The sequence below is a fragment of the Felis catus genome, chromosome A3 (assembly GCF_018350175.1).
Source record: "Felis catus isolate Fca126 chromosome A3, F.catus_Fca126_mat1.0, whole genome shotgun sequence".
Taxonomy (NCBI): Eukaryota; Metazoa; Chordata; class Mammalia; order Carnivora; family Felidae; genus Felis; species Felis catus.
The window spans coordinates 18,617,310-18,635,052 of NC_058370.1; the positions used below are offsets into that span (position 1 = coordinate 18,617,310).

The 17,743-nt window shown below is 42.2% G+C and overlaps 1 protein-coding gene across 5 annotated transcripts in view; it reads left to right on the forward strand.

Moving 5' to 3' along the window:
• The first annotated feature begins 1,553 nt into the window (after nucleotides 1-1,553).
• The window catches only part of CHD6 (chromodomain helicase DNA binding protein 6), a 205,477-nt gene continuing 189,287 nt past the window's right edge, over nucleotides 1,554-17,743 (forward strand). For 4 of the 5 annotated variants that reach the window (XM_023251244.2, XM_023251248.2, XM_023251247.2 and 1 more), the window contains exon 1: nucleotides 1,554-1,674. The gene's annotated coding sequence lies outside the window, so the exon portion shown is untranslated. The remainder of the gene's footprint in view (nucleotides 1,675-17,743) is intronic. The other variant, XM_023251246.2, reaches the window with a different exon arrangement.

A 17,743-nucleotide genomic window follows, 5' to 3' on the forward strand; every position in this document is an offset into this window, starting at 1 on the left:
TAAAGAGGAGGAAGGAAGAATCAGGAGGCATCTTGGCCAGTCTTGAGTCAAATGAGAGAAATGTGCACAAGTGAGGTAGACAGGGGTCAGGGGGCTGGTATCTCTGTATTTTCAAACTGGAAAAACCTCTGGCGTCTGCCAAGAAGTCAAGAAGTGGTCCTCAGAAAGGAGTTAGGGTCATAGGATGAAAACCATAGGAACACTGAGGCTTCAAAGAAACTAAAAATATCCTCTCTCTGGGGGTGCGGTAAGGCTTGGCTGCATCATTACAGCTACTCCTGACAAAGTCAAGCCATGTTCATCTTAAGTGTACCCAACAAACTGTTCTTGGAATCACCAGGACTCAGACCATTCCTACTTTGAGATAAAATGAGCCTCTATAGTCAGAATCCAACCTTTTATTTTTTTTAGTGGGTGCTAAGGAAACACCCATCAGGGGGCAGGCAGGGAGTGAGAGGGACAGGTGACTATCACTGGGTGGGAAGGAGGCCAGTAATGGAATTTAGCCAGGCAGGTGGATAACTCTCCCTCCCTCGCTCCATATATTTTCTTCACAGCATTTTCCACTACATGCCCCTGGTATTTATTTATTGTCTTCCTTTCCCCTTAGCATGCCTATTCCACAAGAGCCAGGCCTTTGTCCTATTGACCGCTGTATCCCCTGTCTTAGATCAATGCCTGGCATTTAGTGGATGTGCAAAAATTAGCTGCTAACGAATTAAAGAATATTAAACAATTAGTTGAATCTCTGCAATATGCTGGGCCCTGTCCTTGAGGATGCTACAAGGATAATGGGGGAAATAGGCCTGAACATAAATATACCATAGCTCGACACCTGATTTTTCGGAGGTATATCCAAGGCGCCGCAGGATCCCTGGGGGTGAAAACTCCCGGGGAGTAGGGGGGCCTTGGGAAGAAGCCCGTCGTGTGCCAAGAATGCCAGGAGTCAGGCGGAGCGGCAGGAGATGCGGCTGGAGACACAGGATGGAGCTCCCTGACTCTTCGCTTGGTTTCTCGGAATCTTTTCCTGACCTGCGGGACCCTCGCCTCTCTTCGCTTCTGTCTGCGGGATCGCGGTCCAAGCGGAATCCCTCTCTGTCGCGGGACCCCAGCTACATCCTCTCCCACCCTGGGAGACGCCAGCCCAGCGTCTTCCAGCCCGCCGGCCAGCTACCTGTGAGACCTCCACCTGCGGGCAGAGCCCCCTCCTCGCCCGCGTGCTCCAGGTTCCCGCCCCCTGCCTGCGGAGTGCCGCGTGCAGGACCCCGCCCCGCCCCCTCGGCCCGCAGGACCCCAGCCCCGCCCCGCCCCCGTGGCCCCGCCGCTCAGTCCCGGGGGGCGGGGCCGCGCGCAGCGGCGTCTCCAAGGCGGGGGGCGCGAGGCAGAGGGCGGGGCGGCCCCGGCGCCGGCCAATCATCGCCGCGATCACATCCATGCAAATACGAGCACAATGGAGCGAGCCCATCACTCGCCCCTGCAAGCAAGCTTGAAATGGGCTTCCGCCTGAGCGGCAGTCAGGCTGACCAATGACTCTGTGTTTTGGGCCGGCGAAGCCCAATGGCGTGGCAGAGAAGGCGGGCCTGAGCTGGGTTAGGGTGTCCTTGCAGGGTGTCTGAGCTAAACTTCACCAAATAATAGCTGTTTGTATTTTGGCTGCTGCAGGAGCCATTTTAGGTAAGTTCTTCTCTTAACTTTTTATTTTCCTCCCCGGCCTTCGCTGGCCGGCCTTGTCCGCAGGTCCCTGGCCCCGCCCCGCTGGCCGGGCTAGGGTGCCCCTATGAATGGAGCCGGGATGAGGGGCTGCGGCGGCGCCGAGGCCCGGCCGGGGTCCGAGTGGGGCCGGCGGCGGGCGGCCTGGCGGAGGGGAGGCGGCGGCCTGAGGCCTGAGGAGAGGAGCCGGCCTCCGCCGCACGCCGCTCCCGCTCGCGCTCAGGCCGCGCTCGGGCCGGGCGGCCGTCCTTGGGAGTGCGCCGCTGCGGGCGGCGCAGAGGGGCGGGGGGTCCGGGCAGCCCCCGGCCCCGAGCCTGGCGGGCGGGGGCGGGGCGTGCGGAGGCCCCCCCCCGGGGCGGGCCGTGGAGGGACCCCCGGGCGGGCAAGGGCAGCGCCGCGCGCGGCGGGGGTGACCGCTATTCCACTGCCGCCCCCGCGGAGAAGTTGCTCTATTGGCGTCCTGCGTCTGTTTGCAGGGGTGGAGGAGGGTGGGCTGGTGCCAGGCTGCTGCTCCGGGAGGGGGCGGGGGCCCCGGCGCGTCCTCGGGGCGCGCTCCCCCTCCGCCCCCTTCTTACGCACTAGCGCGCACTCGCCCCGAAAATTGGAACCCTGGAGGTGTCCAGCAACCCCGCAGCCAAGTTTTGTGCATTATTAGATTGCATGTTTGAGCTTTAAAAAAAAAAAAAAAAAAAAAGAGGAATCTGTCCCCTTTAGGGTATTTCCTTCACTGTTGAGAAGTAACGGCGTCTTTTGCTCCCAAATTTCCAGAGACATGCTTGTCAGATGTGCAGAGGGTTGGCAGCTACTTGGTTTTTAAAAAGACTCTGTTAGGAAATCCCCTCACTAGTGAGATAATTGAAATTTGAGTTTGTTTTCAGCTTCAGTTTTATTTGATCCAATTAAAAATACATAAGCAGGCACTTATATTTGTGTACATAAAGTATTCCTAGTACCAGTTATGGCTGATATGACTGTGGTTTCGGTAGTGTGGGATCTAATAAGGCAATATAATTCAATTTTCAACTTGTAGGCCCGTGTTCTCCAAATTAGGATTTATGGACCATTAGTAATCTGGCCGAGGTTTCCAGTGAATCCTTGGCATCTCCAGGCATCCCTGGAACTGTTGTATGTACCTTCTTCCCCACCCCTTCAGAACTGCTTATTTCTGCTGTAACAGATCCATGAACAGAGAAGATACACATTTAAAAATTTTTGTAATTTTCAGAGTGTGTGCAATACTGCCCGAGATTCAGTTATTGTTTCTCAGATGGCGTATTGGAATACAATCCCATGAGGCCCCAGATTTCGGCATACTTTATGGGGCATGCTTGTGGTACTTAGAAAAGTCCTGGTAGGGACCACAGTACTGTGCTCTCAAGGCTAATTGTGAACTGTCTTTCTTACTGGAGATCTGTAGTTATTGACTGTGCCTGGCATGGTAGTTGGTTGATAAGCTGAATTGGTAAATCAAGTTGACAACCTCTGGGAGATAGTTTTTGTGAACTTTGTGGCTCTAGGACAGTACAAAGAAGGTTTGAGATCTATGTATGAAAAATGATTAGGCATGAATATTCAAGTAACATGGTTTATGCCAACCGGAACAGGTGGTTTCATATAAGCAATGCGTGACTGTAACCCAAGGCCTGGGAAAATGGGGAGTGGTAAAATGATTAATTTTGGACTTCTTTTTGTCCCAGGGCAGATCTCCTTGATGAATTATGAAGGATTATTAAAACCTTTTTCTTCATTAATTGACTTTTAAGAGTTAATCTTTACAATTTTTTTTTTTTTTCCTTTTTGCTAACTTTGGAATCTCCTTTATAGTAACTAGAATATGATACTGTTCTTGCTGTAGTCTGGTCATGAGCAAAATAAATCTCAATCTCTTGTGAAGTTAGTTGTGTCTCATCGTGGTATCAGTCTGCCTGGAGTCACATCTTTTATCCTGCAGTTCTTGTTAGTTTTTCTGTTGTTAACAGCATGCATGGTTTTTCAGTGTGATCACTTATACCACAACTTTTTAATATTCTCTATTTTTATGATTATTTTTATAATTTATCGATATAGTTGGAAGTTCTCTGAACTCATCAGTGTGTTACTTTTTGCCAACCACACAAGAAGTTGAAAGACCAGTTTGGAGTGAAATGGGAGAGCCATAAGTAACACTACTGTATTTCTGGAAGATCCTTTAGCAGTTAGTTTTTATATTTATGGATTTACTTTTCTTACAACTATTTCAAATACCAAAGACCTCAAGCAGAGTCCTGTCTCTTTAGAAACCAGATCTCATTTGTGATTTTTGCCATTATGTTACAGAAAACTTGTCAGAAACAATAGACGCTTGGACCACTGTGTCTTAGAGATCTCTTTGAGTTATAGAAGTTTCAAACAAGTGTTTCGGTTTTCTTGGAAACATGGCTTTGCCCCAAGCAGAGGTTGTGGTTATGTCTTCTTGTGTTAAACCATGAGGAAAAAGGGTTCCTCACTCTCAGGCTTGATTCTCACTGTAGGGGCCTATGTTTTTCAGCTTTCGTGGAAAGACTTTGTATTGGTAATGGCTGAATGGAGTTGTATTGGTAATGGCTGGACCCTTTTGAACAGGTTAGAGGGTTCGAGGATTCTACCTGCAAAAAGATTTTCGGTATTTGACAATGACAATATCTAAGTCAACCGAGGAGACTGTGTTTTCACTCCCTTTTATCCCTCCCAGGATAACAAGGTTAGAAATAGTTTTATTTATTTAAAGATTTTATTTTATTTTTAAGACTTTTTTTTTTAATGTTTATTTTTGAGAGAGAGCATAAGTGGAGGAGGGGCAGAGAGAGAGAGGGAGACAGAGAATCTGAAGCAGGCTTTGTGCTATCGGCATAAAGCGCTACTTGGGGCTCAAACCCACCAACTGAGATCATGACCTGAGCTGAAGTTGGACACTCAACTGACTGTGCCACCTAGGCACCCCTAAAGATTTGATTTAAAAAATGTTTTTAATGTTTATTTTTGAGAGAGACAGAGAACGGGGGAGGGACAGAGAGAGAGGGAGACACAGAATTCGCAACAAGCTCCAGGCTCTGAGCTGTCAGCAGAGAGCCCGATGCAGGGCTCGAACTCACAAACCACAAGATTATGACCTGAAGCTGAAGTCGGATGCTTAACCAACCGAGCCACCCAGGTGCCCCAAGATTTTATTTTTTTAAAGTAATCTACATACTCAGAGTGGGGTTTGAACTCACAACCCTGAGATGAAGAGTCGCATGCCCTACCAATGGAGCCAACCAAGAACCCTGGAAATAGCTTTATTTTTAATAAATATTTAGTGTTTCACTTTATACTTCCATTCCTCATACAAAGCTTTAGTTTAATTCAGATGAAAAGCTGCAGTGAATTCCATGGAATTGCCTGCATTCCCCTGTACCAAGTTATTACATTGAAAACTCTTTGAAATAGATAAAATAATAGGTAGGGCTTAGCTATCTGTTTCCTAGAGAACAGGTTTGGTGTTTTGTGTTGTGTTTTTTTGTTTGTTTTTCTTTTTCCCCAATAGAACGTGACATACTTGTGAAGCGTGCAAGACGCACTAACGTTGAATACCTGGTGTGTGTTCAGCACTTAGCCAGGCACTGGGGCTGCAGAGATGAAAAAATGTCTCATTTTCATGGCCATTCCATGAGGATGGACGGAAGCTCAGAAAGATGGAGTAACTTATGAAGCTAGTATATAAAGGCAATAAAACTAGTAAATGTTGGAGCCAGAATTTGAACCCAGATCATCTGGATTCAAAGCACATATTCTTTTCACCAACCAGCCTCTAAAGATTTCTTTCAAAGCTGGAATGTGCTGTCATGTTTTAGTGGTATGGGGCTAAGTCAACTAACAAGTTGTTCTATGCACTCACTCATTTTTACTACTTCATTTCAAGAATGTGTCACTGAAAAAGCAAATTAGAATACAGTAAGGGTACCCTTTACCGTCCTTGTCTCCAAAGTGTAGGAGAGGTCTTTGTAGGGCACCTAAGAGTTCACCCTGGCCTGGTACTAATAACCATGAAGTGCAGAGGGAGAATGCAGTCACTTTTTCCTTGCCAAAATGTTCTTTTCTTTAGTTCATTTTGTGGAGGCGTTGATACCCTCTTGAGAAATTCTGTTACTTCCATAAAAGTCCTGAAGGTAGTAAAATGGAGTTATTTTAAAATATCCATCTCTGTTCCCATTTCTGAACTGAATTATTTGCATAAAATCCAGAGAAAAGCATTTCTTTTTGCTTGTAGTACCCCTATTAGTTGGTTTTTATAGTTTGTAATAGTGATTCTTTACATACTCGTGTACTTACTCTTTATGTCATTTGCCGTCAAGACTTTTAGAATCTTTGATAATGTATATGACATAAATAGTTCCTGTTTTGAGGAATCATTTTTTTCAGTTGATGTACCTTTTCTTTCTATAGTCATAATGAAGGACTTAAATTTTTAGCAAGGAAAAAACCATGATATTTCAATAGATTGCCATGATGCTTTTATCCGCTAGTTATTTCAGAACTTAACCTACTAAGATAGTATATGAAAATTTCAGGAAAATTAGGAAGTAGAATTTTAAGATAACTTCAGGACATGAATTGAAACAAGTTGGATTCGAATTTTCTAAATAAGTAAAGGGAGATTTCTCTTTTTCTACTCCTTTGTTAATTAAAGATTTTTGTAGAGAGTATTTTCACTGATCTTTTTTATGGATTAAATATATTATTTTATCAGTAAATTTTAAATATATTTAAAAATTTGTCCTACATTATGTGACCAAAGTATTTTATTTCTGGAATCTTTCTCTCTCTATATATATATTTTAAGATTTTTCTTTATTTTGAGAGAGAGAGAGAGAGAGAGAGAGAGAGAGAGTGAGGAAGGGGCAGAGAGAGAATCCCAAGCAGCCTCCATGCTGCCAGTGCAGAGCCGGATGTGGGGCTCGAACTTACGAGCCATGAGGTCATGACCTGAGCTGAAACCAAGAGTCGGACACTTAACCGACTGAGCCACCCAGGTGCTCAGAAATCTCTATATTTTTTAATTGTAAGATTGTTTTTACATAAAAGATCAGGCTTCAGGTTAAAAGAAGGTCTAATTACTGTGGTAACCTTGGTCTTTAGTTCCTACCTGTTTAGGTTGAGGCTTTTTATCCTGGGATTCATGGACCCCTAGAGACTCTTTGGTCTGTGAACTCTCCAAAATTGTATGCAAAATTTTGTTTGTGTGTGCACTTTTATGGGCAGTGAATCCATTCCTTTCATAGTTCTTGAAGGCATCTGTGACTCCCACCTTCCCTTCCTGTACCCCCATGTTTTCCCATCCCCCCTTTTCCCCTCTGTCTCTTCCTATCCACATGCAAAAACAATATTAAGGATCATTGATTTAGGTCATTTCAAAGCTAGTTGTTTTGTATGAGCAAAATCTTTTCCAGGAGGCTGACTTTGTTGGGCTTTTTTTTGCCCTTCAGGAGGTATTGTGATTTCAGTCTGAATTAGTTGGCTTGGGCTTGGTGAAGTACTTCTGAATCACTCCGGGCAGCATCCAGGCAAGGGTTATCCCTGGAATTCTTCCCTGCCTTATTTTTATACTTGGGAAGCTGTTCCACACCCTTTCCCCTGCAGCCTGATAAAAGAGTAAAGGTTCAAGCAGGAGGCGTGAGGGCAATTGCAAAACAGTCTTAGAGGGTCCTTGGCCTCTCTGCTGCAGCCATGTGCTTCTTCAGATGGGACTGGAGGGGTGGCCATGGTAAAAACTCCTGACATTTTCTTGCTTTGAATACTACTTACTCATTCAGTTACTGCTTCATTCAATATGTTAGGAGGAAAAAGGGGTTAAGAGGAACAATTAAAAAATAACCTCTCCGTTTTCATATTCCCCAGACTTTGTATGTGATACCTTGCAACTTTTCTGTCAATGTTGTTAATTTCAAGTGGAATTTTTCTTAATTTCTGGTTGAACATGTGAGCTTATTTTGCAGATAACATGCATATATGTTGAGTTCTGTTAAACCAGATGTTACTATAGGCAAGAGGATGAAATGTTAAAATTCTCAGAGCCTTATTTTATAATTTGCTTAAGAAAAAATGAAGCAAATTGGTAAAACAATATTTAGAGCGACAACAAAATTCTAAAAGTAGTCTCTAGGAAATGGCCAAACTTGAGAAATTCTGGAAGTTTTCTTAGAGAAGTTCATTTGTTGAGCCAGACCAGAAGTTGACTAGAAGAAAAATCCATTTCTTTGGTTTGATATATATATTGAGGAAAACACCTTAAGCTTGAGGCAGTTCCGTGAAGGGCATGGGCTCCTATGAGGGGATTCTGTTTGATTTGTTCCTTCCCTAAGTGTACATGAGTAAAGAAGTTGGCTTGGACTATTTACTTTGGGTTCAAGGAAACCATCAGTATTCTAAGAAATTCTTCGAAGGGTGCCTGGGTGGCTCATTTGCTTAAGCATTCGACTCTTGATTTTGGCTCAGGTCATGACCTCAGCCTTTGTGGGTTTGAGCCCCACATAAGGCTCTGCGCTGACAGTGCAGAGTCTGCTTGGGATTCTCTCTCTCCCTCTGCCCTTCCCCCTCTCAAAATAAATAAACTTAAAAAAAATTCTTTGAAAGGTTATGTCCAGTAAGCTAGGTCCAAATCATAGATTTTATTTACTGAAAGAAATTTTATATAATTTAACACAAAGACTTTATTAATGTTCATTTGTGTATTTCGACCTAAACGACTCTTTTAAAGGTAGCAGTCTAAATTCAACTGTAGGTTAGCCTGAAGAAATCAAGGCATCATCCTTATTGACCATGTGGCAGAATCAGATCACGTTATAAACAGTAACACCATCAGATTGCTTTTTTTTTTTTAAAGTTTATTTATTTTGCAAGAGAGAAAAATAGAGTATGTGAGTGGGGGAGGGGCAGAGAGGGAGGGAGAGAGAATCCTGAGCAGGCTCAGAGCTGTCAGTGAAGAACCTGATGTGGGTCTCTGACCCACGAACCCTGAGATCATGACCTAAGCCGAAATCAAGAGTTGTACCCTTAACCTCCTGAGCCACACAGGTGCCCCAGATTGCTTCTCTTAGTTGGCCCTTTATAGCATTGTTTTTAAGGGACTCGATATTCTGCTTAATAGAATTAGCATTTTTACCTTGAGTTGTAAAACTATGTTGAGGAAATAATAGAGGATATGAAAGAGATCATTAATGACCAGCTCCCAAAAGATAATTGTAAAAATGTGAAATAAGTTCTTTTAGATCAGAGCTAGATCTAGATCTAGATCAGTGTTAGTCCACAGATCTGTGCAGGTCTACGGGTTGTTTGTTACCTGTCTGCGACCAGGTTAAGTACAGAACTTGAAGCATTTAGATGTTTTTACAGCATTTTTTAGAAAAATGATTTGTCTGTTGAGTCTGATAATAAAAAAAATGTAAGTTTATAGTAGTCTTTGTTTAAAAAAATTTTTTCCTGATAATTCATTTTTCTGGTGTTTTATAAAAGAATTAAGTCTATGATAAATTGGGGAAAAACAAAAAGTTCTTAACCATAGGGAGCAGTACTCAAGGTGATAGGTAACATCACCATTCTCTTGCAGCTTGTTTAGAAATGGCCCACATTTTGGGGCCACTTACCAGACTGACTGAAATAAACTACCTGGGGTAGGGACCAAGTACTCTTTGTTTTAATGAGCTGTACTAATGATTTTGGGGCACATTTAAATCTAAGAAACTTTGTTATAAAATTAAAAAAAAGAAACTTTGTGCTAAATCAGCACTGTCCAGTATAAGTTTGTGCTATGATGAAAAATGTCTTATATTTGTGAGACCCACTCATCACGTGGCTTTTGAGCCCTTAAAAGGTGGCTAGTATGACTGAGGCATAGAATTTTACATTTTATTTAATATTAGTTAATTTAAATAGCCACATACGGCTAGTGGCACTAGCATTTGATAGCACAGGTTTAGATCCTTTAGAGTCCCCCTATCTTGGGGGGGGGGGCAGAAGTGGATTTTTTCCATTCCTTTAGAAATTAGAATATAGGACAAGACTATCCTTTAGATTTCAAATGAGACTAAGCCAATCATATAAGAAAAGTTGGCACTGTTTGCCCATTTATATTTACCTCTTTTTATCTAAAAGTTGACTTGATGTTAAGAAAATAGTAGGGTCAGAAAATAAATTTAGATCCGTGTCACAAAGGTTTTGAAAACAGCAGGGTAGCTGTTTTAGTGAGGCCTTGTGATCCTTCATGGCTGTGACTAACATGCATAATGTCTTGCAATATGACTTCTTAGGCTTTTTTCTTTCATATAAAGATTTAAACTTTTAAGTGCAACATTGTAGTTTTCTGGTTCTCATTATAAAGCACCAGTTATGGAGAGTTCTCATTACGTTAGACTAGTTAATGGAGATTTTTTTTCATATGGAGAGTATTTTTGGTTACTTAGAGGATAGTTTTCATTTTATAAAGGTAATCTTTGTTTTTAATAATATCCACCAAGGATCCTTTGAAAGGTTGAACCTTATAATCTGTCCCCTTCTAATACATTTAAAAATTGATTGGTAAAACATTTCCTTTACTCATACAGAGTTGTATATGCTTCTCTGTCTCTTTCTCTATCTACTTGTACTTCATATTTAAACTCCTAAAAGTCAAGGATAGCATTGACTCTAATATATTGATCAGTATCCGTTGCAGTATTGGAGATTGTTTTCTGATTGACAAGTGGAAGGAAACGTAGCTGTAAAAGTAAATGAAGATGCACATGTAGAATCATAGCTTTTTGAAATGCTGTCCACACACAGTGAGTCTTTTCTAATACGACCATAATTTTATTAAATATATTTGCCAGGTTTTAGGTTTTCAGGCAGGAGATTGTTAGTCATACAGGCAATGACTTTTGAAGCATAAGAGACAGTAAAGGGTATTCCATGTTGTTGATACACTCAGAGTGTTGATATACTTAGAGTGGGTAGGTTCCTTAAAGATGGTGGATAGGGCTGCAGGAATCACAAAATTGTGAATGCAACAGTGTCAATTACTTTGTTTATGGCATGAATTAATGTTGTGTTATCTTCCATTGGTGTTCATTAAAAAGCACCATTTCCTATGTTGTTGTAGGGATGGTCTTATATTCTCAGCGAGTGAAGATGAGTGAAGAAGTGGTAGGTTGTCTCGGCAGGGGCTTCTGTGTAGCTGAAAATGACACGAGTATCACTGATTGGTGTGGCTCAACATTTTGTAACATGGTGCTTTGGGCTCTTTTGTCTGACTTTCTCCAAAGAGTTTCAAGTTCTTAATCTCTAGGTATATATTTGGACTGCTGCTTTGGAATTGAAAAATCCAGTCTGTTGGTACTGAGATCTGATAGTTGACAGATCTTAAGTTTAAAATGTTTGCAGGTTCTTTACTTCCAGTTTGTTTCCATCACTGTCACTGGTTCCTAGAGCTGTGACTGGAATGTGGTATGACATGTTACTAAAAGACTGATTTCATAAGCCATGGACAAATACCAGTCTCCTTATTTACACATACTAGTCGTACTCTGCCCACCCTTTTCCACTCTAGCGCAGCACTTCATGCTAGTAGGGCTCTCCCTGGGTGCTCTGACTTGCCCCTGTGCTCACTCTTGAACTAAGCTTTGTTGCTACCATCAGAGCTGTGCTTGTGGAGTTATTTCTAGTTTAAGCTTTATGCATTATCAGGTCTTACATAATTCAGCATCTCAACTAGATTCCTCTAAACCAAAGCCTCTTTCTGGCTTCTCAGGGTTGCGGGAGAGTAGTTTTGGAAGGGAGTTTAGAGGCCATCTAGTTCAATTTCATCATCTTATGGATGACAGAATGGACTTCTAGTCATATAAGTATTTTGTGGGGCCATAGAGCTGGTCTACGGCCAAGTCAGGCTTAGAATTCACTCATTTTACTAAATAGGACTCTTTCCCTGACTCTGATGGTGAAGGTCCTGAAACCCCCTGTGGGAGAATTACCTTAAGAACTTATGGGGATAGTATGGGGAAGTTGGGTTCTGAGATTAGAAGTGAATTTGTGAAAGGCTGAATAATTTTTTTTAATGTTCTCAAATAAAACAAAGATATCAATGAAACTTTACATGTCTTAAATGAGTAGGAATGAGTGGTACTATTTTGGTAACTCTTGTTTACTATGTCTTATTTACTAGAAACATTTTGGCATGTCCTTTCCTTTTATATCATGGTAAAAGGCTTGTGGTACTATTTTGGTAACTCTTGTTTACTACTTTTTATTTACTAGAAACTTTTTGGCATATCCCTCCTTGATATCATTGTGAAATCCTTTGTAAATTTACCTTTGCTTTATTGCAAATAATGTGAATGATAGTTTTTTCCCCCACATCTGCATACACATTCAGTTTTTTAATTTAGGATTATTACAATAGGTTTTTCCCAGACCCCTTAATTATTGTGATAATCATAGCAGCTGCCAATCACTGAACGCTTACTGTATGCCAGGCATGGTGCTAGGCTCTTGTGTGGTGTGGTTCTTAGGGCTGTTCACTGATGCCCTATTTTTGTTTCTCTTTTGGGTACCTGGTAGAATAGTACTTCTCCATCACCTTGAAGTTGAACATGGCTCTGTGACTTGCTTTGGATATTGAAAGTTGAGTACAAGTGATGTGAGACACTTCTAGGCAAATACCTCTTTTTTTCTGAAAGAAATCTTCAGTGGTTATGTAGTGTAAGCAATAAGCCTATGCTTTAAACCACTGAGTTATTTATTAAAAAAATTTTTTTTAACATTTATTTATTTTTGAGAGACAGAGCGTGAGCGGGGGAGGGGAGGGAGAAGGAAACAGAATCTGAAGCAGGCTTCACGCTTTGAGCTGTCAGCACAGAGCCTGATATGGAGCTTGAACCCACGGACTGTGAGATCATGACCTGAGCTGAAGTCAGACGCTTAACCAACTGAGCCACCCAGACACCCCTAAACCACTGAATTTTTTTAAATTTTCTTTTTTGTTTTTTAAAATTTACATCCGAATTAGTTAGCATATAGTGCAAAAATGATTTCAGAAGTAGATTCCTTAGTGCCCCTTACCCATTTAGCCCATGCCCCCTTCCACAGCCCCTCCAGTAACCCTCAGTTTGTTCTCCATATTTATTAGTCTCTTTTTTTTTTTTAATTTTTTTTAACGTTTATTTATTTTTGAGACAGAGAGAGACAGAGCATGAACGGGGGAGGGGCAGAGAGAGAGGGAGACACAGAATCGGAAGCAGGCTCCAGGCTCTGAGCCATCAGCCCAGAGCCCGACGCAGGGCTCAAAATCATGGACCGCGAGATTGTGACCTGAGCCGAAGTCGGACGCTTAACCGACTGAGCCACTCAGGCACCCCTATGAGTCTCTTCTGTTTTGTCCCCCCTCCCTGCTTTTATATTATTTTTGTTTCCCTTCCCTTATGTTCATCTGTTTTGTCTCTTAAAGTCCTCATATGCATGAAGTCATATGATATTTGTCTTTCTCTGACTAATTTCACTCAGCATAATACCCTCCAGTTCCATCCATGTAGTTGCAAATGGCAAGATTTCATTCTTTTTGATTGCCAAGTAACACTCCATTGTATATATATACCACATCTTCTTTATCCATTCATCCATCGATGGACATTTGGGCTCTTTCCATACTTTGGCTGTTGTTGATAGTGCTGCTATATACATGGGGGTGCATGTGTCCCTTTGAAACAGTACACACACCTGTATCCCTTGGATAAATACCTAGTAGTGCAATTGCTGGGTCATAGGGTAGTTCTATTTTAAGTCTTTTTGAGGAACCTCCATTCTGTTTTCCATAGTGGCTGCACCAGCTTGCATTCCCATCAGCCACTGAGGTTTTTAAATGGAGTTTTAATTGCAGCATAAATCAAGCTCATCCTGAATAATGTAAATATACACGTATTACCATCATTGATCTTCATGGCTGAGTACTGATATTGGCCCATTTTACAGTTGAGGAAATGGAGACAAAGGAATTAAGTTTACCTGTGTGGCAGAACTAGTGGCCCAGGCACTTTGAGCCCTTCATTCTTAAGCACTGTTGTTTGCTGCCATTGATTATGCTATACCAACTCAGTACCCACTATTGTGTATAGAATATGGGTTCTGCCCATGATAATGTCCTGCCAGAGCTTATGTTTACTTCTCTGTTCCATCCCTTCTTACAGATACTCCTGAAGTTCCAGGTCCAAGGGTCTCTTACCAGGATTTACTTTTCTCAGTGTTGCACTACAGAAACCTCCATTCCTTTTCTGTTGTCTGTTACCAACTTTTACTGCCTTCTGGGATTCCATCTTTTTTGTGTTTGAATCCTTGCTCTGCCGCTCACTGGCTGTGTGAACCTCCCTGTTCCTCAGTTTCCACATCTGTACAATACATATCTCATTTCGTTGTTTTGAGGATTGAGTTCATTTACGTAAAGCCTTGGAACAATGCCTGGCACATGTAAGCATAAGTGTTGGATATTATAGTTACAAAGGATCAGGTATCGCAGGGCCCAGATGAATGGAGATAAGACATTACTGATCTTAATCTTTCTAATATTAAGATATTAAAGGCTTTATGCCACATTTAATTTAATTTTTTCTTTTATTTAACAGGAATTGCTGAACAGCTCTACATGGCACTATGCTCTGGGGGGTGGGGTGGGGAATGACCTAGAGCTTACCCTCAAAGAATTTATAGTATAAAGGGGAGCCAAGATATACATAAATACCTGTACGCTGATACTTGTGCTACTGCAAGGTAGCCCATAAAAAGTATCCTTTGGGAGTTCAGAAAAGGGGGAAGTGAGGAATCAGAGAAGACTTTGAGTCGGAGCTTTTATTAGTGTTGGAAGGATACATGGGATTTGGAAGTGGAGACTGGAAGAAATCGCCAGGTGAAAGGAAGCATTAGATCAGAGGCCTGTAATAAACATGTTCATTCAATCAGCAGATATATAGTGAGCATTTACTATGTGCTAGGCATTGATATAAGCCCTGGGGATGCCGCAGTAAACAGAAGGAAGTTCTTGTTCTTGTGGAGCTTGTATTATAGTGAGTGTTTGAATATACAGAACCATAACGTATCAAGTGGTGGTAAGGACTAGGAAGAGGATTAACGAGACAGATTTCTATAACTAAGAAAAAACATGATTCATTTCTAATATTTTTCTTCGGGTATCTTTTGAGGAAACCCGAAGCTGAGCTAAATGGCTTTTTCATGTGCACCGGGCCATATCTGTGCCGTTTTCCATGCTCATAATTCTCTGCTCTTTGCTCTCAGCCTGTCTAGATAATTTCCTTTCTTTGAAACTTGAGCTCGGGACCCGGAATCTTCATGGGGCCATCCCCCTTGTAAGTGCCAGAAGCACCGTCTTTCCCTTCTGCACTTCTGGAGTCAGGTTTGGCCCATGTAACTAATTTGGCATTTCGTATTGAACTGCCTTTGTCTTTTCTCAAATTGTTCATTGTTTATCTCACAAGTATGTGATACCCATTCATTTGGTGAACAGTTATTGGACTTGCATTGTGTTTCAGCCATGTCTGGGCACTAGGAACTTGAAGATAAATGCACATGGTCTGTGCCCTTGAGGAATGCACAGTCTGTTAGAAGGGAAAGAAATGTAAACTGCTACTACGAACATCATGATAAATGTCAAATTAGACAATTGGATAAATGTCCAAAGTTTTGTTGGAAGCAAGAAGGGGAGGCAGCCATCTACTCAGGGAAGTTGTTTAAGAGTTTGGAAAGGAGGAAACTTTAAAATTGGTTCTTGAAAGTTGATTTGGATCACAGAGACTGGAATTGGTGTCTGTGAGTTTAGAAAGCCTTTTATGCATGGACAGTATCCTGTGAGGGGGTGGTGCGGACAGGGAAGTTCAGTGTAGCTGGAGGAGTAGTGGAGACCTGTGGATTTGTGGTGGGCATGAGGCCTGGAGAAGTAGGTTTGGAGACATAGAAAGGCTTTGCAAATGGGGCACCTGGGTGACTCAGTCGGTTCAGCGTCCAACTTCGGCTCAGGTCATGATCTCACAGTTGACAAGTTCGAGCCCCGTGTCGGGCTCTGTGCTGATAGCTTGGAGCCTGGAGCCTGCTTTGGATTCTATGCCTCCCTCTCTCTCTGCTCCTCCCCCGCTCATGCTCTGTCTCTCTCTGTCTCAAAAATAAATATAACCATTAAAAAAAAAAAAATGAAAAAAAAGAAAGGCTTTGAAAATGATGGTAAGGAGTTGAGATTTGTGTGGACAGTGAGGAATCATCAGAGGTTTTATTGCCGGGGAGTAGATTATATTCTGTACTTGGGCAGTAGAGATCAAATGGTGCTCAAATTTTGCTGCATGTTACCTGGAGAGCTCTAGAAAATACCAATGCCTAGGCCACACACAATAAAACCCGATTGTCTAGATCCTCGAGGGACCCAGGTGTTGGATTTTTGATAACTTCCCAGGTGATTGCAGTGTGCCACCCAAGTTTGAGAACCTGTGGTTTGAAAGGCCTGATGGCAGTTTAATAAATGAGGAGGCTGGCTGGAAGAGAAGTCTTTGAGGCATTGGGAATGGGGACAAGGGAAGACTGAGCCAACCATTATTTTTCTTCAGTTTCTCTGTTTTCAACAAAATGGTGGCCCCCAGGGGAGCAAAGTCCAGTCTTTGTACTTTGAACTTTTCAGAGATTTGTACATAGTAGATTCTTTTTTTTTTTTTTCAACGTTTATTTATTTTTGGGACAGAGAGAGACAGAGCATGAACGGGGGAGGGGCAGAGAGAGAGGGAGACACAGAATCGGAAACAGGCTCCAGGCTCCGAGCCATCAGCCCAGAGCCCGACGCGGGGCTCGAACTCACGGACCGCGAGATCGTGACCTGGCTGAAGTCGGACGCTTAACCGACTGCGCCACCCAGGCGCCCCTGTACATAGTAGATTCTTAATAAACATTTGCCTTGATTAGTTTTCTTTTGTTCAGGTACTCATAGTTGAGTATTCAGGGCATTTTATTTCTTTTGCTTCTTTCCTTTTTGTTATTAAATAGAAATTCCTTTAGGGATGTGAGTGAATGGAAATGAAACCTTTTGGTCTGTTCTACTTCCTCATAGTTCTGATTAAAGATTTAGGAAGTTAAAATTCAATGATTAAAACAATTAGTCTGCATATGGATTTGGTTTATCCATACTCTCTTTCCTTATTAGTGTGAATAAGTAAGTTTGCCTTTAGGTAATCTCTACATCCAATGCTGGGCTTAAACTCACAACCCTGAGATCAAGAGTTGCCCCCTCTGCTGACTGAGCCAGCCAGGCACCCCAATATTCTTAAAGTATTGTTAAGGTTTATCTTCTACAACATGTGGAAAGTGCACCTTAACACTAGATTCTGTTAATCTGTGTAACTCAGGAACTTAGCCGTGTGGTATAGAGTATATTTGAAATAATTTTTCTTTGCCAAATACACTTATTTCTGAGTGGGGATAATATTTTAAAAAATGCTGTGAATCATTTTTTAAAAATGGTTTCTTTGGGAGAGAGAGCAAATGAGCATGAGTGGGGAAGGGACAGAGAGAGAGGGAGAGAGAATCCCAAGCAGGCTCCACGCTGTCAGTGCAGAGCCTGACATGGGGCATGATGTCATGTGAGATCATGACCTGAGCTGAAATCAAGAGTCCTACACTCACCCGACTGAGCCACTCAGGCGCCCCCACTGAATCATTTTTGTGTGAACTCTTCATTCTCTGTTCTAATAGAGGGGAGTCAGAACATACAGGAATTAAAAACTTTTATATAGTCGATGTCGTTTATACCTCCCTCCTGACATTTGTGTCTTTTTTTTTTTAATTTTTTTTTTTTTTAACGTTTATTTTTGAGACAGAGAGAGACAGAGCATGAACGGGGGAGGATCAGAAAGAGAGGGAGACACAGAATCTGAAACAGGCTCCAGGCTCTGAGCCATCAGCCCAGAGCCCGACGCGGGGCTCGAACTCACGGTCCGTGAGATCGTGACCTGAGCTGAAGTCGGACGCTTAA